Source organism: Pinus tabuliformis, chromosome 8 (assembly GCF_031772625.1).
Source record: "Pinus tabuliformis cultivar Carrire ecotype Pingquan chromosome 8, CPIR1, whole genome shotgun sequence".
NCBI lineage: Eukaryota > Viridiplantae > Streptophyta > Pinopsida > Pinales > Pinaceae > Pinus > Pinus tabuliformis.
This window is the reverse complement of record NC_142294.1, coordinates 435054558-435079507: the sequence shown is the minus strand read 5'-3', so window position 1 is coordinate 435079507 and position 24950 is coordinate 435054558.

Below are 24950 nucleotides of genomic sequence, written 5' to 3'. Positions count from 1 at the left end.
GAAATTGAACCTAGAATATCTTGCTACATAACACTTAATTATCATATCATTTTCCAATTGATCCACTACCAAGTGATGGATAGATCTAAATGTTACTATGCAAGAAATAATATACATAGGAATGTAAAGAAAAGAGTGGAGCGTAGCACAAGTCTGAATGGGAAGGGATAAGTCGAAATCCATAATCATAGAGTTCAAATGAATGGTTAGCTCTGATATCATGTTAGACTATTGAAAGAAACTCCATGAGATTTAATAATTTCATTACTTAAGGCTAGATATATACAAAGAATGTGGCTATTCACTTCATCTTATGATGGACTCTTGGTTTTCCTCATGACTAATCATTTCATCTACCTATGTAAAATAATAATCTTGAAGGATTATGTTCCTAGAAGTTAATAATTCTTGAAGAAATAAGGTAAGCTTGAAATTGATGATAAGAAATGAATAGGCTTCTAAATATTATTTGTGTTTTTTGGCAAATAGATGAAACAACAACTACATAGAATCACTTCGATGTATGAGTGTTGGATATTCAAGATAAATGCAAGGAAATTAAATCTATTGTACTATTAATGTAAAATATGATTGAAGGAAAGAAAACTTATGAAAATTTGTTAAAATTAAATAGGATAGTTACAAGTAAAATGACACTCTTTTTTGAATTTTAACACCTAGATATATATATCTATATATATATATATATATATATATATATATATATATATATATATATATATATATATATATATATAGATATAATCTAAGAACCTATTATTCTAAATTCCTAAATTCTTGTTGTATAAGCATAGATAGAATGGATTTATTTTTTAATATATTTTGTAGTTTTATAATTCAACAATGCAAAATGGAAAAGTGAGTACTAATTTTTCAATAGAGTGATGACAATATTGATTAGTAGTACGTAATCCTGCTACTTCTGAAATTATTGAATTTGGGGCATTATCTTCCTAATATCATTTTTCCATTGTTGGTAAAACATGTGTTGGAAGTGCTAGTCGACCGTGTCGACTACACCTAATAGTTAGACCCACTTGATTGTTTAAGTTGAAATGTAAGCCAATCAACTGCATGGTCAAGTTGATTGACCAAGGTAGTTAGATATTTAGAACTACCTTATAATTGAATGCCATATATAAATAAATAATTGTTGTAATAGAGAGGTAGAGGTAGGGAGGCTATGTTACAACTATTTTGGTATTTTAAAAAGAAGATTATTTGATGGTCTTCCATTACTTGTGTTATCTTCTCGTTTCTCTCATATATGTGTGTATATGTATGTTAATTTATATAGTAAAATGTACATTGTTCTATTGGTACACTAATGGTAACTACTCACAAGTCCCTGTATTATCGATAGTTCTTAAAACTAAGTTTGAGCAAGCATGCATACATAGATGTTGATTTTGTGGTGGTGGGAGTGTAAAATCAAGAATTATCTCAAGAATTATGCCAAAAGAAATCAACTATCATTAGAATTTGAAAGAGACCACTTCTTCAAAGAGACCAATGAGATAGTTTTATAGGTCATTCTGAAAGAAATTATTAGATACCTTAATTGTGTTGCCATTGAATAGACTTGTGGATGAATACAGGTTAATGCAAAAAAATGACTAATAGGGTCTAAAAAAAATTGTATAAATGGTTGAAAAATTTATTAATTATTGTGAAGGGTAAGTACTTGAAGAAAGAGTGTTAGTTTTTTTTCTTGCGAAAGGAAACCAGTACTTTCATTCAATAATAGATAGAAAATACATTTTTCATATACATATTGATACATGTGCATTCTTCATGGAATACTCCACATCCATGAGTGGTGAAATTAAGTCAAATATATATGCATAAATCATAACCTATAAAGACCAAATGGCCCATAATAATGTGCATACAAAGAAGTGAAAAACAACAAAAAAATAAATATTGGAGAAGATCAAGATGCACAATTCTTCCCCTTCTTTCCCTTTTTTTTTGGAACTACTGCTAAACTCTCTGACTGGTGCTCACTGGAACCGAATCCAAAGACAATTGGATATCTTTGGTGTATTTTGATGCATTTCTGAGTCTGATCTCTCGGAAACATGTACCCAATTTTTATTCCCCCCAAACCATTCTCCATGTGTGTCTCTTTTGATTATTGTTCTAAAACCATGAGAGTTTCAATCTCTATCATGTTCTGTATAGGACAACATATTCATGTACCACCACACCCCCAATAGTGTGCAAGTCATGATGTATCAAAGCATCCTCTAATTGGATTGGTTGGTTTTCTAGTCTATCACCCTCCTTATTAGAAAATAGGTGTGGATCTGTATACTACCAACCTTTTTGTTTTTCTGTCGACCTCTTCTTCTTTCTTGGGTTATTTTTGGCTTGGGGACATATGTTCTATAAATGTTCAGTTTGAACACATTCTCAACATATAAAATTCGTGTTTTCATAATCTAAAACTTGGGTCTAGCTGAGGTCTTGATGTTTCATTTGAATATGACTAGGAAGGTCTTTATTGAGGTCAATCTCTACACAAACTCTAGTGAATGCAAATATAACTTTTTTTGTCCTTTCATTGTCCCTTTTCTTGAATTTCTTAAGTGTGTTCCCAATGTCCTCAATGACCCTAGGGCACTAGAATGGAAGGGGAATTTATGGAGTCCCACCAAAATCAACAAAGTAGAAACCACCGTAGTTGTGGAATCAAATTGTGGGGAACCATGGGGCAATGAATAAAAACACATTAACCAAAAACCATGGTCCATCATTTAGTACAATATCCATTTCTTTCTGTGTGTCAAAAAAAAAAGTATAAGTAAATGTCAGAGTTTTACATCCAAAGGGTTAATATCCATTGGTGAAGAGCCTCAAGTTTGGGACAAAAACCATTAAATGTACAAATGAAAGCCCTTGATTTGAGAGAAAACAAGACATTGTTTACCTCTGAAAGATTTACATCTATATTGGGGGAATTCTCCATTTGTTTAAAAATGTATGGTCCAATATTTTTTCGGATTTGAGGTTCAGTTATGTTTTGGGGTAGACTAGAAGGAATGCAAATTTTTGGGGTAAACTTATTGATTTCCAATTCAAAATCCTCTAGCAAGTTTGGGGTATATCCATTGACCAGGGAATCAAAGGCTAGATATTAGGGTTTTCAACCATCTAATAGTGGAGTTTCCAACCTGATGTAATCCAAAAAAATATAAGATCATTCATTTACTATTTTATATCTATGACAGGTGTTTAGGCAAAGTCAAATGCCAAGGTTGACATTAATTACAACACCATCCAACAATCTCTCCATTTTTCATTGATGGCAACACACATACTCCTTCTGGGAGTACAACTCCACCTAACTTCATGCTTAATCTCCTTCTCATGATTTGTCTCCCCCTTTGACATCAATGGAAAGGGGTTACTCCCCCTAATAATCTGTCCACTTCTTGTGGACCTGTAAACTACTTATGCTTCCTCTTTAATGTGAGCATGTAATCTACATGTTCTCCCTATGATGAAGTACCTTATTTATCTTCTTGCAAAGTACCTATTAGTCTTTGAAGTTATTTCCTTAATAATTATTGCAACAACTTGTCTCCCTTTTTCATGTTACACTTCATACAAATTTCCACTGAAGCTACCCATGAAACTGCTTTACATATACCAACTGTCATCCTGTCAAAAAGTGACCTTATAATGTGCAACTAATGCTACCTGGACTTCAATATATTGAATATGTCTTCAATATTCAGGGAGTCATCATGATGGATTCTTCAAAATAATGTACCATCCAACTCTTTGGATGGATCAACATGAATCTTGTCATTTTCTAATGTACTTGTTGCTCCCTCATGATATTTTCGTATTACAAAACTTGAAAGTATTACTACATAGACTTTCTTATTTTCATGGTCTTATTGCATCTATTTATTTTCTTTTACCTGATGTTAGGGTTGTCATTCATGGAAGATTCCATCTTGTACCTACAATCTTGAGCTATGTGCTCATAGTTATGGCATTTGTAAAAATCAATGTTTGGCCTGAGTAATGGGGCATATGGCACATACTTTCTACTATCAAATTCATCATGAAACCTGTGTTGGGATGTTGCAAACCTACTTCTAGGGGTTTGTTTCCATTGATAATGTCCCTGATAATTGTACATGTCATAAGCTTTACAATTCCTAGCCATATGTCCAAAGTTAGTACATGAAAAGAATAACCATTAAAAAAATTCGCATACCTGGATGGATTATCTTGTTTGCATGATCTTATTGATGATCCTTGTCCTTCATTTTCATTTTTCCTTTGGTTTTAAATGAGATCATCCAATTCCATAGAGTTTCTTGCAAGGTTCTGTTCGATATTTTCTTTTTGTGCTTTTGTCCATGGGTAGACTATCTCTTCTTCTAAATATTCCACTACTTTGTTGTTTTAATCAATTTCTCTTTTGAGAAACTCTTCAATTTTCCTCGCTTCTTCTAATTGTACTTCAAGTCTGATATTGAATTCATTTGATTCTTAATTCTTCTTATTGAGGCTTTTGGCATGATATTTTTCTATCTTCAATTCAACTTCAAGAGGTTTGACAATTTTTTCTTCAACCTTAAGATCCTTTATAACTCTTACTATCTCATTTTGAAATTGAATTTCATCCATCTATTCTTCTTCTTCTTCTTCGAGTGTTTCATTCCTATTTTCATTAGCCATGAATAATACTCTTTCTATGTTGTTTTCTTCATCACTACTTCTTTCTTCATCAGATGAAAAGTTGTCTTATTTAGAGATTTTTTTTTTTCTTGAAGCCTTTCTTTTTACCTTGCTTGTTGAATATTTTTTTACCCTTCTTCCCTTGCCAGAGTTGTTTATCTTCATTACCAAAGTCCTTATAAGGACATTTAGCTAAAAAGCGACCAATCTCACCATAATTGAAACAAACCAATGAAATTTTACCTTTGAACTTACTTGTTCCTCTTTTCATCTTTCTCGTAATGTTTGCAATTTCATCATCTGAAAATTCCTCTTCCTCGTAGCAACTAGAGCTAGGTCTTGATTTATGTTTTCATTTTTTAGTCTTCATAGATGTTGTGGATGTTTCTTATCGATTGGATGATCCATCTTATACTTTAATCCTCATTTCATAAGATGTAAGAATCCTGTGTAGCTCATCCATGCTAAGGTTGGGTTGACGGTGCTCGAAATCCATCAATTAAAGCAATCTCTTCGATATGAAGTCCCAATTAGACCTCACACTATTTGGAGTAGGAGCACCATTCAGAGTATCAATGAGACCAACATAACTCAAAATTTTTCCTTAGTTGCAATAAATAACATAAGAAAGTATGCACATAAAACCTTTGAAATCAACAAGTAAGTTGACACTGTGAAACACCAATTGCAATGTGTAAAAGGACTCTTTCACAAGAGGGAAGTAAGAGTGAGTATCTAAAGGGAAATTAATGGTACTATCCTAAGAGAGGATCATGAGAGAAAATAAACATTTCTTAATTATCTAGCGAAGTAGTTCACATAGACACAATGATTGTTATGCAACCGACTCACAAATAGATAGATCAACAACTTAAAAATTATCCTCTTCGAGGGGGAAGCCTCCTTTACATTACATAAATGAAAAATTCTTGGATGATACAAATGACAAGACCTCTTTTGTATATATAGGAGTCAAAGGGGTACAATATAATCATAGCCTACATAACAATAATAATGTAAGGGCACAACAATAACAACAATGGGCTTCTATGGGGCACAAGAATAACAATATGGGAGCTACATGGGCACAACAATAACAATAATGGGGCTACAATAACAATAACAATAAGGGGGCTACACTAGTATTATAGGGACCTAACATGCCCCTCTCCTTCAAATTTTTTTAATCCCTAATGCTTGAGTAGTTCTGGTTGTTTTTGTATAAAATTCATCCTCCCATGTGGAGTCTTTAGTGGGTAAGTTCTTCTACTTAATGAGATACTCTCAAATTGATCAATTTTGTAGCTATTGGGTTCTTGTTTCCATGATTGCTTCAGGCTCAAATATGATTTTTCCTTCTTCATCAAGTTCTGGCAACAATGTTTGAACTGTAAGCTTGTCACTGATATCCTTCTTTAAGCATGAAACATGGAAAATTGGGTCTACGCGAGAATATCCAAGAAGATCCAATTTGTATGCCATAGTACCAATCTTTTGCAACACCTTTTAAGGACCATAGTACTTGGGTGATAATTTATTATCCTTCTTAGCTTGATTAAGAGACATTTTTTTGTGGTTGTAGCCATAAAAATACCCAGTCACCTACATAAAAACTTCTTTCACTGCGATGTTGATCTGCCTATTGTTTCATTCAATATTGTGCCATAGTGAGGCTATCCTTTAAGAGTTGGAGAACTTATTATTGATGCTTGATGTGATCTTCCACTAGTTGAACCTTAGAATTTTCTCTTAAATATGATGTGATGGATGGTGGATGATATCCATAAAGTTCCATTCAGCTAGAGGCAACCACTTGAACCATTGTGTTTGTTTATCAGATACAAAGAAATGAAGATATCATTCCAAACGTTTGTTCACTATCTCATTTTTCCCATCATATTGAGGATGATAAGATGAGCTATGAGCTAATAATTTTTTATTTTTTTGGGTTGTGGTTCACGGACACCTTGGTCAACTGGTGGTCACTACGTCCACGGAAAAATCTAGGTTGATCGACCCCGAAGGGAATCTAGCCCCGCGGCCCACTAGCAAAGCCTAACCCCAAGGGTTTCGAACAGAATGGACCCTGTGACCTCCCAAACGACGAGGCACTGATTTTGACCAACTGAGGTAACCCTTGGGGCTGCTATGAGATAATTAATATGGGATCTCTGTCACTTACTATAATCTTTGGGTTTCCATGAAGCTTTTGAATTATTTCCATAAATGTAGTAGCAATTGTACTGGATTTAAAAGGATGAGATAATGCAAAAAACTGTGCATACTTGGTAAGTCTATAAACTACCACCATGATGATACGCTTTCCTTCAGACTTGGGTAAACCTATGATCAAATCCATTGAGATATCCTCCCAACACTGGCCTGGGATGGCTAAAGGTTGTAATAAACCTGGGGTCTTAATTGTCTCAACTTTATTTTGTTGGAAAATCAAACATTCTACCACAAACTTTTAAATATTAGATTTAAGGCCATCCCATAAAAATTCCTTCTTAACCCTCTGGTAATTGTTTACAAATCCTGAGAGCCCTCCTAAGGGAGAGGTGTGAAATTCCAAAAGAATATTTGTTTGATTTCATAATTCTTACAAATATATAAGTGATATTTGTACCATAATCAATCATTTTTCCATCTAAATGTATCAGATGTATTGGGTTCTTGCTGAAACTTTTGAATGAGTGACCACACCTCTTCACCATTCTTCCATTCATCCCTTTCTTCGGTTATCCACTTAGGTTGGATAATAGAAATGGCACAAAGAAATGCTTCTACATCCTCATCCTTTTTTGAGAGTACATCTGCAAAAACATTTTTCTACCCTTTTTTGTAGATGATTTCAAAGTCATAACCCAACATCTTTGTCACCCATTTTTGCTGCTCTTCTCAAGATAATATTTGTTCCAAAAATTATTTAAGACTATCATGATCTCTTTTTACCTTGAAGTGTCTTCCCATTAGGTAAGGTCACCATTTCTTTATTGCATGTAGTATTGCCAACATTTCCTTCTCATAAAGAGGTTTGCGTAAATACTTTACTTCAATTGGATGACTTTCAAAAGAAACGGGTCTTCCTTCTTGCATTATGTTGACGGTGTTGGAAATCCGTCAACCAAGGGGATCTCCCGATATGATGTCCCAACTAGACCTCACATTGTTTGGTCTAGGAGTCCCATCCAGTATAAAGGCTGGGTTGCCATGTACTTAGAGATCTTCCTTGGCTCTAGCTATCAGAAGATGAGAGCCTTATGTTGGTGTTTTTAGACAACAAGGTAGGTGTTCCTGATGAGTATGTAATGTAATTGTGTCAAGGTTCTATTACTGTAAAGGGGGGGGGCGGGGGGGGGGGGGCGAAGTGAGCCTCTAAGTGAGAGGTAGTAGTACCACCTAGGAAGAGACATGCGTGAATCAGAAAGGTGTGTTGAGCACCCAACAATATAGTCCATAGTAGATGCAACAATATTTAAAACTAAAGTGAAGGTGACAACATGTACATCACCCAATGGAGTAGTCCACAGGGATGTGATGGTCGTTAATACTAGAAAAAAAAGATGGTCTGTCGAGTATCCCGAGGAGTATTCCATAAGGATGTGACAGTGGTGATAGCCAATACACAAAGGTTGTCTATTTAGTATCCCTTAGAGTAGTCCACAAGGATGACACAAAGGTGACAAGAAATACAACACATCTTCAACAATGTGATTTCTAAAACAACCAAAGTAGTTCAACTATCTTAGTACAGGTTAAGCATACATGCATTACAAATGTTTAAAGAGTAGTCTCACAAAAATCTACAAAACATGCGTGAAAACATGCTGGCCTTAATAGACTTATAAATTAAGAAAAAACCCCAAGACAAATTTGTACACCATACATCACTAGTTCTAGTAGTGGTACATTAGAGCCACCCCTCACTCCTCAAAGCACTGACTGTCTACTCTCAAGGCTATGTTGGAGGAGCCGAGGTGAAAATTCCTCTCCTCATACAATGAGGGGGTATATATAACCAAGGGTTATGCTCGACCCTTGTGACTCTTGGACTACCCTCATGACCGTTCAACTTCCTATAACCTTTCAACTGACATGACTCTTAAACTTCTTGTGTGCGTCCATTGGACTTTAACTTTACATTACATTCAGTTACAACAGATATGGCCCATAGTGGTGATGTGGCCAAGAAATCTCATGACACAACTCGACATGACACTGCTAACATGTACTAGCTCATTGTGGTGTCCATGTCAAGTTGTTGCGCTGCTAAGTGATGGTTGTACTCTTGGTGTGCTTTGTCTTCTCCTCCACTTGGCTTGATCCTGCGAAGTCTTCAATGGTCTTGATCTTCCAAGATGGTTCAATGCATGTGTTTCTTTCTCTTGCTGCTTGATGTGCTTCATACATTTGTCCAACTATAAGAAAGTCTTATAGCATGTGCGCTCCTTCTTCATCCCATTTTTCATCTTTCCATGATCTATTAGTGTACCTATTCCTGCAATTCACTCATGAAAGGATGACATCAAATCGAAAACATCCTAGTTTAGTATGATGCATTATTCTCATGTTCAAGTGACAGAGAGGGAGGACAAGTCACTAAGACTGCACAGAGAATAGCTCAGGCTAGGACGAGGAATTCCATTGGACATCCTTCACTATCGGGGAAATTTTTGCAGTAGCCACTAGAAGGAAAAATTGTGCAGTGAAGGACACTAGTAGCAGCTGCAAGGTGGGACCCTAAGGGGCACTTCTGCGCAATTTCTATAGGGTAGACAAGACAATTCTACAGAGGACCAGCTGGCTAGTTTTTTGTAATTTTTAGAGGGATGACAGGACAAGGCACCTAGGAACCAGCTGGGCAGTTCTGTGCAATTTCCTGGAGGAAGACAAGGCAGACTAGCAGGGGAATAACTGGGAAATTCTGCAAATTTTTAGAGAGCAGTGAGTCCCAGCTGAGGGAGGTCACTAGGAGGACATCTTTGTGTAGTTTCTTAGAGCAGTGTAGGTCCACGTTTCTGTGCGATACGAGGTTCTGGCAAGCAAGAAGGAGGCTTGATGACTGTTCTCTTAAAATGCACAGTTCAAATAGGATGTGAGGTAATTTCTACGCAGTTCTCGGAAGGAACACAACTGCCCATTCCTGGGATTGCACAGTTCAATTGGACCAGAGGATAGCCTCAAGCACTGCATAGTTCCCAGAGACATCAGCACCACTGAGGACTAAGACTATGTAGTGTAGCTCAGTCAGGGTCCAATGAAGTGGAGTTGTTCTGTCGAGAGATTTTTAGGAAAATGGCTAGGTGTGAAAGGAAAGTGAGCTCGTGAAGACTCGACATTGTGATCACACACTTAGAATACTTCGAAAACATGACAACACTAACCACAAGGACAACATAGGAAGGCACGACCCTCTGTGAGAATCTCTAGGGCTAAAAGTGTCAAGTGCCACACTTGGGATAGACCTTTAGATCACCGTGATGACACTTGCGTGACAGTCCTTACAACTTTGTGTGTGAGTTCGACGATTGTTCACATAACTAAGAGAACCTAAACACATAAAGAAAAACCTTATAAGTCACCAGACCAAGATCGCAAGCATGGAAAAGAAATCAACATGCCAAAAGACGACAGTTGGTTAAGCAAGAAAAAGGGAGGAAGAAACGTAGAGGAAACACATGGAATGAATTTTAGTGCTTGCAACTATGCATCATTGAGGATAAAGAGATATGAACATGATAAGAAGTTCTTCAAGCTATACTAAGATATGTGATTCAAAATATGTGCTTTGTTTTCAATACCTACCCTCTAAAGGGTTATGCATCCGACGGAGACTTCATGCAGTCCCGCTCTTCTTTCATACCTTGGGTTCCTTGCTCTACTTATCTTTCTCACTCAGTTCCTTGAGAGTCATCTAGCATGTCATCCTTCCTTGTGGTCACTGAGAGACACATCTGTGCAGTTTCATCGGGTAGTTACTGCTTCTGGGATGAGACCTTGGGAGGACACCTTTGCATAGTTTCAGGATGGAAGGGAGATTGTACAGCTGAGGGACAGCACTGCGCACTTTTGGGATGCAAGACACTGCTGCAGGATGAGGTCTTGGGAGGAAAACTCTACGGATTTTCTTGATGCAAGGAATACTAAGCAGCTGAGGGACAACACTGCACAGTTTCTGGATGTAGTGGGTTCTGGCTGAGGGAAGGACACTGGAGGAAACCACAATGTAGTTTTGGATGCCAAGGGAGGTTGGGGTCTCTGCATATTGCACAATTCTAGCAGATAAGGAGAAAATATTGAGGGTTGTAGATGTGAAGTGTGCAGTTCTGGAATGGATGGATGAGGCTAATTTCCTAGGGAATCTTTGTAATTTGGCTAACTGTGGGATCAATGGAACTGATGTGAAAAATGATAGAACTTGACTATGATCACACACTTGAAACTTAGTGGCGCAACATAGACCATCGAGAACATATAAAAAAATACTTCATTTGATGCAACAAAATTTATGACAAGAGTGCACTAAGTGAGTGCAAGACATGGATATGTGATGAGAACAGCTCATACGCACAAAGATTTCCCCTTGAAGCGGGAAAAACTTTCCTTTGCATGAAAAAGGATAATCTCCATGCCCAATTATGACACATGTTGTATAAGATAAAGTGTAAATTACTCTTAATATTGAAGAGGGGAGATTGATATCATTAGCTTACCAAGAATTGACTAAGGAACGATCGATCACAGGATCCACAACAGGCTCTGAAAATTGAGTATACACCAAAATTTTGGAGGGTGTTATGGTCGCAACAACACTTGGCGAGACTCTGGTTGAATTCCAACTTCTCTATCTTGGTTCATTTTTGTGTGGGGCCTTGGTCTATCAGGAAGTATTGATTTATTGTGCATATTAATTTGGCTTCCCTACTTATCCCATGGATAGACATGGTTCGCCTTGTACCAACTCATTTGAACACAACATAAGATTCAGTCAGATCACAATGTTTCAAATTTGGAAGGGTAGTTTAGATCACGAGATTAAGATTTTCAGAGTATATTTTTTCACCTCTGGTGTTTCTCCGCTACCAAAAGGCCTGGACAGTACCCTAACGGAGTAACGTAGGAACACAAGCATTTCTCCACTACCAGCGAGCTTGGACAGTACCCCGGTGGAGTTGCTTGCTTCACCTTTCTGCACATGAAGCATTTTTCTTCTTTCTCCTTTATTGTTTTCAAAAGAGAAATGTGCATCGACACTTATTTATTTTTGGGGTGGAAGAGGGATCCCGACTTATTGAGAGCAGGAGAGTTTGATCCTTTAGACAAGAATATAAAGACCTCTAATTTAGGTTTGCTCGTTTAGATTTTCCCCTTCTCTTTTTCTACTAGTTGGATAAGCTTGAACACACAAAGAAGAAAACTGAGTAAGGGCATGAGGTTTCCCAGATTGGACACAGGTTCATGGTTGGACCAAATCTCTCCTTATGGATGGATTATATTTTTCGTCAAAAATTCATTAGACAAAAGTTACAACAAAACATAAAGAAGACAGAAACAAGACTGGCCAAGGGATGCAGTGTCACAAGACTCTTTGAATGTCGGCTACATACACATTCAGAAGCCAGGACGTAGGTATAGGCACAACACTTATTTTCATAGTGAAAGAAAAAAGGAAAACTCAACAAGAAAGGAAAAAAGAAGACGAGAGGAAATGAGTACACAACAAGCAAACAAAACTAAAAGACAATAAAGCAAAAGGCCAAATCAAACAGGATGTAAAACCATAATAAGAAAATCAGGACAGACTATGAGTATAAGATGAGTCCAAGGAAGGGAAAATTGAGATGCAACTAATCCTACTCCTATTAATAGCTAAACACTCGGGGTTATGTTAAATGAAATTTCTAGTGAAGCCACCATAGTCACTCCCGACCTGCATCCACAAAGATACAAACGATTAAAACAGATAAAAAGTAGTGTTCAATAGAAAATACAAAAAACTTGAACAAATTGCACACGGAAAAGAAGGTCTTACCTACGGGCAGAAAGATGTGTCACAACCACCCAATACACGTGCTTACCTCTTTGATGGATACCGCTTTTCAACGAACCTCAGAAGCCTCTTGTGGGTGCATCCTCATATGCACCAAGCTTCTCAGCAAGCACGAGGAAGGATTGAAGCTTGTTTCCTGCAACATGGCTTGCCAAGTAATATTGTTCCAACCATTCAACGATTGGATCATGAAATTCATAATGATTGTTTGGAAAGCCTCAAAACAGCTCCAGAAGTTTAGGACCCGAAAAAATGCTAAAAATTGTAAATTGTGCTACTATTACGGAAACTGAAAAACTGAAAGAGACAGCTGTGGGGGTCCAAGTGAGATAGATGGGTGGCCACTAACATCCACCTGGATCATTCCTCCCCCCTTAGGAAGCAATGGTCCCCATTGCGTTGAGTTCCTCCATCTGCTGAACTTGGTCCCTGGTGAGCTATTCTGCAATCTCGGATGTGTCCAGTAATGGTGGGAAGTATGGTCGAGGGTGGTACACATTGAACAATTGGTGCAGGCGAAGGAATGGAGGAATTCTATGCTCCAAAAAATTATTTCCCACAGCCTTGGTAATGGTGTAAGGACCATGTCAGCGTGGTCAGAGCTTCTGATGGAATCTTGTAAGGCGTTCTTTTTGCAGATGCAACCAGACTTTGATGCCCACCTGAAGCTTGTGTGGTACCCCTATGGGTGAGGAGAAGTTGTTCCTATGTTCTGTCATGACCGTATCTCTTTCCTGCTTCTTCTACGTGGAGGAACCCTTCGTGGGGGTCGTGGATGTAGCAACGATCTTCCCCTTACTTTGGGAGCAAACCAGACAAAAAATAAATTTCCTAGTCTGTGAGATGAGCTTGCTGCCTTTCTTAGTAGCGATCAAAGAGGTGGCGGTAGGTGGGGCTACCTCTGGTATCCTGTATAATGAATTACACAAAGAAATAATGACGGCACGAGGCCTTGACTCATACACAACATGTCACCTCCACAAGTATCGTTGGCCTAATAATACATCACAAACATCCAAAGGTGTAACATCACACAATACCTCATCTGTGAAGGGTTTGATGCTATAAGGAAGGTAGCACTGTTGGCGAACTTTTAGATCTCGTTCTCCATGAAGTCACCTGATATTGTACGACTGCTGGCATGGTGTAGTCGGTAGGCCCAACCGCTTCATGACCTCTGCTGAAATGAGGTTCTTTTGGCTGCCACTGTCGACAATGAATTGCAGCGGTGAACCCTTCACCCACATTTGTGAGTGGAAAAGACGTTCCCCCTCCTCTGGGTCTTTGGGCTCATTCTTCTAGATCTCTACGGTGGAAACAATGACGTTGGGCTCTACATCAATGATCTGCTTCCCTTTTCCATTCCCCTTGTCAAATTCTCACTCGAGGTCGGAACATGCATCTGATTCTGAGGCCTTCAACTCGGCCACCAGTGACTGCTTGGTCCAACACTCACTTGTGTTGTGAGTGGGGCTCTTGTGGAACTCACCCCACTTTCCTATGTCCTTCTTCAACTTCGTGGTGTTGTTCTTTTCTTGCAGCTTCGACGGGTTGTCTTGGGTCACCCCACCTTGGCTTTGCCATTTGGTCTTCAGATTCGTAGATCCAAAGTCTTGCTTCTTCTGTTTGAACTTTAGCTTGATTTTGATAGCGTATCGGTACGTCGTGCCGAGCGAGGAGATGTTCAGGAACTCCATCTTTTCCTTGATGTATCTGTGTAGGCAACTGCGGTATTTGAGTACCAGATGTAGCTCAGAATATTTGATACCAAATTGTGTGCGAAGGGTATGAAAGATGTTTTTGAACTCCAGCACATCTTGGTCCCATCCTTGCCGCAGCGTGGTCCACTTTATGTATTTGTCCTCATAGCTTTTGACAGGGTAGTACTGCTCCTTGATGGCATCTCGGAATAAATTCCAAGTGGTTGCGGCTGAAAATAGTGAGCCTGTGCTTTCATCCTTTTACTCATAGTAGGTTTCCCACCAATCCTTGACGTGGGGGGCTGCTTTGAGAAGAGCAAAAACAATCTTTTCCCGACTCTAAAATTCATGAACAGAAAAATACCCTTCTAGTAGATTTAACCATTTATCTATAACATTTGCATCAATCTGACCCTCGAATATGGGTATTTCAAAATTAACTTGTACCTTAAACCGTGTGTCATTTCTAGAGTAGCTGTTGGAAGCCGATGCATTGCCTCTAGGTAGCCACTGAAGTATCTGCACAAAGCTGCCCATCATCGCATTCCTTTATTGCTCAAGGGCTTCTTCGAGCAAGATTTTGATAGGATCTCCTGCCCGCTCATATTTCTTTTCATCCACCATGGGAGGTCGTCGGGATTTGCGAGGCTGGTCTTACAAAGGTTCGACCAGTTCAAGCCTTAAATCCTTATATCCCGACCTCGTTGGGGACATGCAAAGAAAAACAGAGAAAAAAAGCAGACCCCTCTGATACCACTGATCCGGATTTAAAAAAGAACGCAATAAATTACAGAGATAACCATAAACATAGAGATGCAGCGGAAATAATACTTCATTTCATTAATGTAAAATACTGAAATATGCTTACAAACAATAATGGAAATAAACCAGCGAGGGCGATGGTAGCTTATCTCTGAGAAGAGATGTGGCGGCTACATGCCTCTGAACTATGTTACAATGAGGTGCGAAGGCCTATTTATTGTTGAGAAACAATGGAAGACCCTTAACATCCCAAAACCTAACCCTAGAAGATGAAATGCCAAATTATGGGCCCCGTTTTGGATAAGTTGGTACATCAACTTCCCGAGGTCGTAACTTTGGCATACGATCTCCGTTTGACGCGTACAATAGCTCGTTAGAAAGACCTATCTGAGCACTACAACCATGTGAAGAGAAACATCGGTCCATGGACCCATGTTGCAACATCGGTCCATGGACCCATGTTGCTCCCAAATTTCCCAAAAAACATCGTTTATGGCCTCAAAACGGCTTCGGAAGTTCAGGACCCAAAAAACTGCTAAAAATAGTAAATTGTGCTACTATTACGGAAACTGAAAAAATGAAAGAGACAGTTGTGGGGGTCCAATTGGGATAGGTGGGTGGCCACCAACATCCACCTGGATCCGTTTATAGTTGTAGCAGGAGTGCGCTGAAGTATGTTTCATCCATCATATTTATGCAATGAGTGAGTAGTTGATGTGTGGATTGGAGTAGAGTTTTGATGAGATTGGTTTGTAGCTGGTGTGGAGTTTTTTATTATATCTAGTGCTACAAATTTTCTATTTTATTGTGCTTTGATGCTATGTTGTTACAGTACTCATGTTGAGAAAGTTGATGAGTCCAATATGAAATATTGTGAAACGAGGCTCACATGGAGGAAGTGAAGGCATGGAGGCTTCAAAGCATACAATAACTTGGTGGATTCAGTAGAAGGAAAATATTTCTCCATCCAATAGGAGTTGGATAGTCCAATGGTATTTGGGTGAGGATCGTTGATCGTGGTGGGTTTTAGCGGATCGTTGTTCATGGATTTGAGAGAGAAACAGTTTCCTGTTTGATAGGTGCCAGCATACTGTGAAAGAAGTCAAGTCTTCCAGCTTATGGGTGTAAGCTAACCCATGTACAACTTGTTCAACATATTAATAAAATAATTGAGCAATGCAGCAGTAGTAGGGTGGTTTTTTTCTCGATGAAAGGTTTTCCACTAGACATACTTGTGTCCATTGTGTTGATTTCTTTTATGGTTACATGTTTATTTTGATGCTTTGATCTATGGTTTTGTGTTTCAGTTTTTTCATGGTAAAAAGATTAATATTTGGAGAAAATTTTTATATGTTCTCTCACTACTAATTCAACCCCACTCTTACTAGTGATCTACTTTCCAACAATTGGTATTGAAGCGGGGCTCTCAATTGCAACTTGATCAATGGAGAGTGGATCTTGGAGTTTTTGGCAGATGTTTTGCGAATTTTCTGAAATGGATCAACAAGGAATTACAGTACTTCACAAAGGTAAATTTTCAATTTAGAGAGTGAATTTGGATTCATATTTTTTATCCATTGACGAAGATATTTTGCTATCAGTTGAGTATGGAATTAAAGATGAATCTAATGATTTGGCTAAAAAGATTATTTTGAATAATATTTCAAAATCTAATAGCATGAATGTGAAGCATTGTGAGACTTCCAAAGAAATGTTGGATAAGTTGCAGAACTTCTATCTTGGAGGAAAATTGCATTTTTCAAAAATGGAGAAAAATATAGAGGATTCTAATTTTGTTGAAGTAAAAAATCAATCCTCCTCACATGAAGATAAAGGCACTAGTGATTGCAGTGATAGACCGAGAATCAATCTTGAATAAAAACAAGAAGAGATAAGTTGCAAAAAGGATGAGCAATCCAAGGTGAAGGCACTAGAAGAAGAGATTCAAAGACTCAAGGCCAAAAATAAAGACCAACAGATGTAGTTCCAAATATTCGATGAAAAAGTGTGTGCATAAAAAGAATAAATTTCAGATTTACAAGCCTAGCTACAAAAAGGAATGAAGATTGAAATTGAAATGAGGAAGATTGAAAATGAAATGAGTTGGAGGATGAGTTTTAGAAATTAAAGGGTGAAGCAATTTCTACAAGAGAAAAATTCAATAGGTTCATAAGTAGTGCTCAAGCATCTACAAGCAAATAAAAAATTGTCGGGGCACCTAGTTGTAGAAAAAATAATGAGATCCATGAGCCATGCAATAAGAAACATAACAAGAAAAGAAGGCAAGAGAAGAAGAATATAATAGGGGAGTGTTATCATTATGGAGTTCATGGACACGTAGCAACAATTTGTAGAAATGGAGAGATTAATCCCTCTCATCAAAAGGAGCAACTAAAAGAGAAGCAACATCAAGAATGAATGCAAAGGAAATCTCAATCCATCAAGTATAATAGTCCTTTTTATTGTTACTGTTTCTCATGCAATGATTTTTTCCATAGGGTTATTGATTGGAGGACATATGCAAGGAATATAAATCATATCAACAGAAGACATCAGCCTATTCCTCTATTCCTTGGTCACATAAGATGTTTTGTGGATGACAATATTGGCCATAAGGCCAAGGATTGCAAGCTACCCATGTGTTTTAGGAGATCCAATCAGAAAGAGGAGAATATGCAAGGTCAACCAGACAAAAAGAAGGATAAACAAATAAAAGTTTTGAGGAGAAAAGAGAAGCAAGCAACTTCCACCAAAAGTTGAGGCTTGATTGCTCTAAGGGGGAGCATATGATTGCATCATGAGTTACATGTGAATTTTTGAATGTGCAGCCATACATGGAAGAGTTCATGAAGATAAATCTGCATATTGAGAGATGCATGTGTTTAGGGGGAGTTCATGAGGTTTGAAGTGCATTTTCATTTACAATCTATTTCTATTGCAATTTGATTTTAGTTGATCAGCCATGTATATCTATTGATAGTTTTGGATCAGCTACATGTTTTGATTTCTATTGATGCTAATGATGATATGGCAGCCATGTAGTTATTTTTATGAATATTTCCTAGGTGTGGTGGAGGATCACACATTCAGGGGAGCATCTGTGCTTCCAAATAAATTTGGGGTGTGTTTTCATTGTGTTCATTATGCAAGATGATTTTTATTGTCACTGTCACACATTGCTAGTTGGATGAAATAGTATGGTTGCATGGAAAACTTGAAATGGTACTAGTGTTTTCGTTGCTAGATCATAGTCATGACATGATTTATGATACTTGTTGTCGCCATGGAGATTTCATGATGTGTTAGAGTTGGGTCATCTAGAGTGCACTTTATGGATTATGATTTATATTCTAGATGTATCATGTTGCTGCTCATGTGTTGTTGGATGTATGAGACATGAGAAGGATAATTGTTTTTGCTCATGATATTTTGATGCATGAGATATTGAGCATTTATGGAGAGGGTGAAATTATGTGCTGCTCATAATACTTTATTGTTGGATCTTACATTGATGTTGATGTATATCGATGTTTTTCTACTCACTCATTTGTTGTTTTTTCCTTATTGATGATATGTTGTTCATCTATGTTGAGGAGATGATGATTCAGTGCTGCAAATAGTGCTAAAATGCTAGATCTTATGTTTTTTTTGTTGCTACTACCAATTAATGTGTTGCTAATGTTTTTTGCCGATGATGCATTACGTTCATGGTCAATGAGGATATATTTGATGTTGTTCTATGCAATATTCCTATGTTGCTGCTATCAAATTATTTTCTTATTAATGCACATGTGGAGTATGTTTGTGGTTGCTAGTGGTTATCATGATTTTTGAATATCATTGACGTAGCCCTATGTCATTGGGTGCATGATGTAAACTTGGGTCCATAGATTCATCACTAGTGATTGGAGAGTTTATAGAGGATTCATATGTCAATCCTATGTATTTGTCATAGCCATGTATTTGCTCCATGAAGCATTATATGTATTGTACTTAATTGTATATATTGTCCAAAGTTAGTTGGAGTCATGGTCATGAGGAGTAGTCCCTTGCACTTGGAAAAGAAGCTTATTGAAGGAGGTTTAGTGTATGATTGCATCTCCATTACATGCTTAGGGTGAGAATGCTCAGATTCAAAGATGGCATGGAAGTGGCAGAGATATGATTGGAAACTAAACTTCTTGATAGGGGAGAATTTCTCTCATTCGACACATTATTTGGTATTTTACATCAGTGTTTGTATGGCCCTTTTCCATTGATTTCAAAGGGGGAGAGAATTTCGATGGATAGAGATCAATTTCAAAGTTGCAGCTTCAGTGTGGATAGTTAATAGAGATCATCCTCACTTGTTGGATGAAGGTTGATGTTAATGCCAAAGGGGGAGTTTGTTGGCATTGATATCAATAGGTTCATGGTGCTACTTGTCATGTGCATGTGTGATTGGATGTTTGGGTTAATGGTCTTGTTAGTTTTCAATGATGTCAACATAATTATGACTATACCTAGTGGAGATGATGTTGTGGTTGTTGAGTAGAGATGGTTGTCGCATGTGAAGAATTGGATTGAGGTTGGCATGTTGTTGTTGATTAGAGATGTTTCTACTACCAGTGGTTGGAGTCCTACTCTAGGTGTCGCATATGTCTCTACATGTCTTAGAGACATTGTTACATGTGTTGAGTTGTGGTTGCTTGTGTTAGAGATGTCTCTATCAGTGTTGGAGGAAGTTGTATGACATGTTGCTGTTGTTGTAGGAGCCTGGAGATGTTGCTACAAGAGTTGGAGATGATGCTACAGGTATTGGAGATGTTTAGAGAGGTTGTGGTTGCTGCTTGAGAAGCTAGAGGTGTTGGTGTTAGTACTAAGGTTAGAAATATAGGTCTTGCATGTCACTGAATTTTTATTAGCCTTTTTCATCAGTTACAAACTTGACACAAAGGTTTAGAGAAGTGATTAGATGTTGAAGAAGGTGTTCCATTAGTTGGTAGAGGTTTTGGAATAAAGACCAATTGGTTTTCTTCATCCTTAGCCCCAGTCACATGGAGCAAAGCCTGTGGGAGCAACTAAAATTTCTAGTCACATGGAGATAGACCTATGTGAGTGATTTTGATGTTCTAGTCGCATGGAGACAATGTCATTTATGCAATTGAGCATTTGCACGAGTTTTCATCTAGATTTCTCATGTTGATCAACTAATTTTCTTATTGTGGCAACAATCTTGTTTGATACTTTTCAGTTTATGGTCGGAAACGTTTGTGGGACCTCTAGAAGTTGTTTAAAAGTTGAAAATATCAGTTAGTGGTTGATAGAGTCAATGAGCTAAATCCCGATCAAATCAAGCATATGAATAGAGTTGTGAAGCCCAATATTTTTGTGTAATTATTGAGTTGAGCACTTGAGTTCATCTACATACTGGAGGAAGATCAATGCTAGTATGGTGGAGTATTTTTTGTGTTGAGTGAGTGTGGAGGATTTTGTGCAAGATGCATGTGTTATGTAGTGCATAATTTCTGAAGCAGTTTGCAGTTGTAGTAGTGGTGAGCTAAAGTATGTTTCAACCATCATATTTATAAAGTGAGTGAGGATTTGATGTGTGGATTGGAGTAGAGTTTTAAGGATATTGTTTTGTAGCTGGTGTGGAGTTTCTAATTACATCTAGTGCTAAAAATTTTCTATTTGATTGTGCTTTGATGCTATGTTGCTTCAGTTCTCATGTATTGTGAAACGAGGCTCACATGGAGGAAGTGAAGGCATTGAGGCTTTAGCGTATGCAATGACTTGGTGGATTAATTAGAAGGAAGAGACTTCTCTATCCAATAGTAGTTGGATAATCCAATGGCAGTTGGGAAAGGATCATTGATCGTGGTAACAACCATATATATATATATATATATATATTGTTGTCACCATGTTCTTTAATTAAATCACTAAATCATCAATTTTGACTATGCCTGGCAATTTTTCATGTCATTTACCAAGTCATGAGTTGGCTAGGCCCACGTGGCTACCGACTGAGTGCCACGTGTGCACCCAATCACCCTGATCTTTCCACCTCATAAGCGTAGTAGGATTCCACATCATCCCGCATGGAGAAGTCAGTGCGTGACATGTGGCGCCTCTTGAGGGTGCCACATGGTGCCTCCTAATCATGCCATGTGGCACTGTTAGTGCCAATTTTTTGCATGTTTACATAAAAATTTAGATGAACATAGCTTTTTCATATGAAATTGAGGTGGTGTTTGTGCCATTGGAATCATTTCGATGAGATCAATGACTTGCTATTGTTTTTGCTGAGTTTTGAGGACTTAAAATTTTGAGCCTTTTGGAATCCTCCTAGATCATTAAAGAACCACAAAAATCTATAATGGAAACAAGATGATGAACGATCTCTTCACTTTATAATGCAACAATCACTAAATAATATTTATTTTCATTTTTATAAATGGCTAGCTCTTTTCCAAATCCACACTTGTTAGGTCTTTTGGTCTCCTCTCCTTTTCTAGTGGTAGTTCTCCTTCACATATTTCATTCCACAAATCATTAGATATGAGAGCATGTTTTATATTTCTATATTGATATTCATAGTTCTCCTTTCCATTTAGTACTAGGTTTAAATTGGAGATGAGGAAATGCATTCTCATAGGTAGTTTCTCCTCACAATAACTCTTCTTTCCTCACGATCTCTAAGTGTAAAAAATTCTACTTGAATAGGTGTGCAAACCAACAAAAGAATTTCCAACTGAAATGATTAGAATCTCCTCTCATGAAAAAAGGGTACAAATCAATATGAAGTTCTTTCGTGTTCGTGGCTTATTGACAATCAATCTTGCTCAAAAATGAAAATTTAACTAAAATTAAATGCTAAAAACAACGTTTCACTGCCCACGATGGATATTTAAATATCTCACTACCCATAATGAATACTAAAATACCATGAAAGTCATATAAATAGAAATAAAGTGGTTAATACAAAAATACATATGGTCACCATATGGTTGGGTTTTCCTACCTCGTGAATAGTTGGGCTATGCTAATCCAACCTTCCTATAGTCACATTATCTTATTCTCAAATATCTCTTTTTGGATACTCATAACTATTATCTTGATGTGGTCAAGCATAGTTATGAATGCCACCATGCCACAAAAGGGATTCATCCAACTATGATAAGTTGTAGTTTGGGAGATATCAATTACTAGGAGAAATAAGCAACATTTTGATCACAATTAGTCTACTTAGTTTTTCACAGTTGATGTAGTGTGCAAGGATAATGGCATGGTAAGAATGGAGGAATGAACTATTTAAATCATAGCGAAATGAGTATTGAAAGAGAGTATTTTTGAGGTTAACTCAGGAATATCTCTGATTGGGTTTCCTGAGTGTGTGAGGGAGCACATAGATGAATTGAAATGCAAGCATGATTACGGTTTCAATGAGATAGCGAGAGAGTAATACAAGGCTAAATCTAAATGATTTTTCATTTTTTATCTTTTATCTTTTATGACTAGGGGAATCAACAAATAGGATGATTTTGTAATCGCGTAGTTCAATTCCAACTGCTACCACTATAACCTCTAGGTGCCTTTGTATGCCCCTTCTACAAAGATGGGTAAGTTGGGGGAAATTGAACCTAGAATATCTTGCTACATAACACTTAATTATCATATCATTTTCCAATTGATCCACTACCAAGTGATGGATAGATCTAAATGTTACTATGCAAGAAATAATATACATAGGAATGTAAAGAAAAGAGTGGAGCGTAGCACAAGTCTGAATGGGAAGGGATAAGTCGAAATCCATAATCATAGAGTTCAAATGAATGGTTAGCTCTGATATCATGTTAGACTATTGAAAGAAACTCCATGAGATTTAATAATTTCATTACTTAAGGCTAGATATATACAAAGAATGTGGCTATTCACTTCATCTTATGATGGACTCTTGGTTTTCCTCATGACTAATCATTTCATCTACCTATGTAAAATAATAATCTTGAAGGATTATGTTCCTAGAAGTTAATAATTCTTGAAGAAATAAGGTAATCTTGAAATTGATTATAAGAAATGAATAGGCTTCTAAATATTATTTGTGTTTTTTGGCAAATAGATGAAACAACAACTACATAGAATCACTTCGATGTATGAGTGTTGGATATTCAAGATAAATGCAAGGAAATTAAATCTATTGTACTATTATTGTAAAATATGATTGAAGGAAAGAAAACTTATGAAAATTTGTTAAAATTAAATAGGATAGTTACACTCTAAGTAAAATGACACTCTTTTTTGAATTTTAACACCTATATATATATATATATATATATATATATAATCTAAGAACCTATTATTCTAAATTCCTAAATTCTTGTTGTATAAGCATAGATAGAATGGATTTATTTTTTAATATATTTTGTAGTTTTATAATTCAACAATGCAAAATGGAAAAGTGAGTACTAATTTTTCAATAGAGTGATGACAATATTGATTAGTAGTACATAATCCTGCTACTTCTGAAATTATTGAATTTGGGGCATTATCTTCCTAATATCATTTTTCCATTGTTGGTAAAACATGTGTTGGAAGTGCTAGTCGACCGTGTCGACTACACCTAATAGTTAGACCCACTTGACTATTTAAGTTGAAATGTAAGCCAATCAACTGCATGGTCAAGTTGATTGACCAAGGTAGTTATATATTTAGAACTACCTTATAATTGAATGCCATATATAAATAAATAATTGTTGTAATAGAGAGGTAGAGGTAGGGAGGCTATGTTACAACTATTTTGGTATTTTAAAAAGAAGATTATTTGATGGTCTTCCGTTATCTTCTCGTTTCTCTCATATATGTGTGTATATGTATGTTAATTTATATAGTAAAATGTACATTGTTCTATTGGTACACTAATGGTAACTACTCACAAGTCCCTGTATTATCGATAGTTCTTAAAACTAAGTTTGAGCAAGCATGCATACATAGATGTTGATTTTGTGGTGGTGGGAGTGTAAAATCAAGAATTATCTCAAGAATTATGCCAAAAGAAATCAACTATCATTAGAATTTGAAAGAGACCACTTCTTCAAAGAGACCAATGAGATAGTTTTATAGGCCATTCTGAAAGAAATTATTAGATACCTTAATTGTGTTGCCATTGAATAGACTTGTGGATGAATACAGGTTAATGCAAAAAAATGACTAATAGGGTCTAAAAAAAATTGTATAAATGGTTGAAAAATTTATTAATTATTGTGAAGGGTAAGTACTTGAAGAAAGAGTGTTAGTTTTTTTTCTTGCGAAAGGAAACCAGTACTTTCATTCAATAATAGATATAAAATACATTTTTCATATACATATTGATACATGTGCATTCTTCATGGAATACTCCACATCCATGAGTGGTGAAATTAAGTCAAATATATATGCATAAATCATAACCTATAAAGACCAAATGGCCCATAATAATGTGCATACAAAGAAGTGAAAAACAACAAAAAAATAAATATTGGAGAAGATCAAGATGCACAATTCTTCCCCTTCTTTCCCTTTTTTTTTGGAACTACTGCTAAACTCTCTGACTGGTGCTCACTGGAACCGAATCCAAAGACAATTGGATATCTTTGGTGTATTTTGATGCATTTCTGAGTCTGATCTCTCGGAAACATGTACCCAATTTTTATTACCCCCAAACCATTCTCCATGTGTGTCTCTTTTGATTA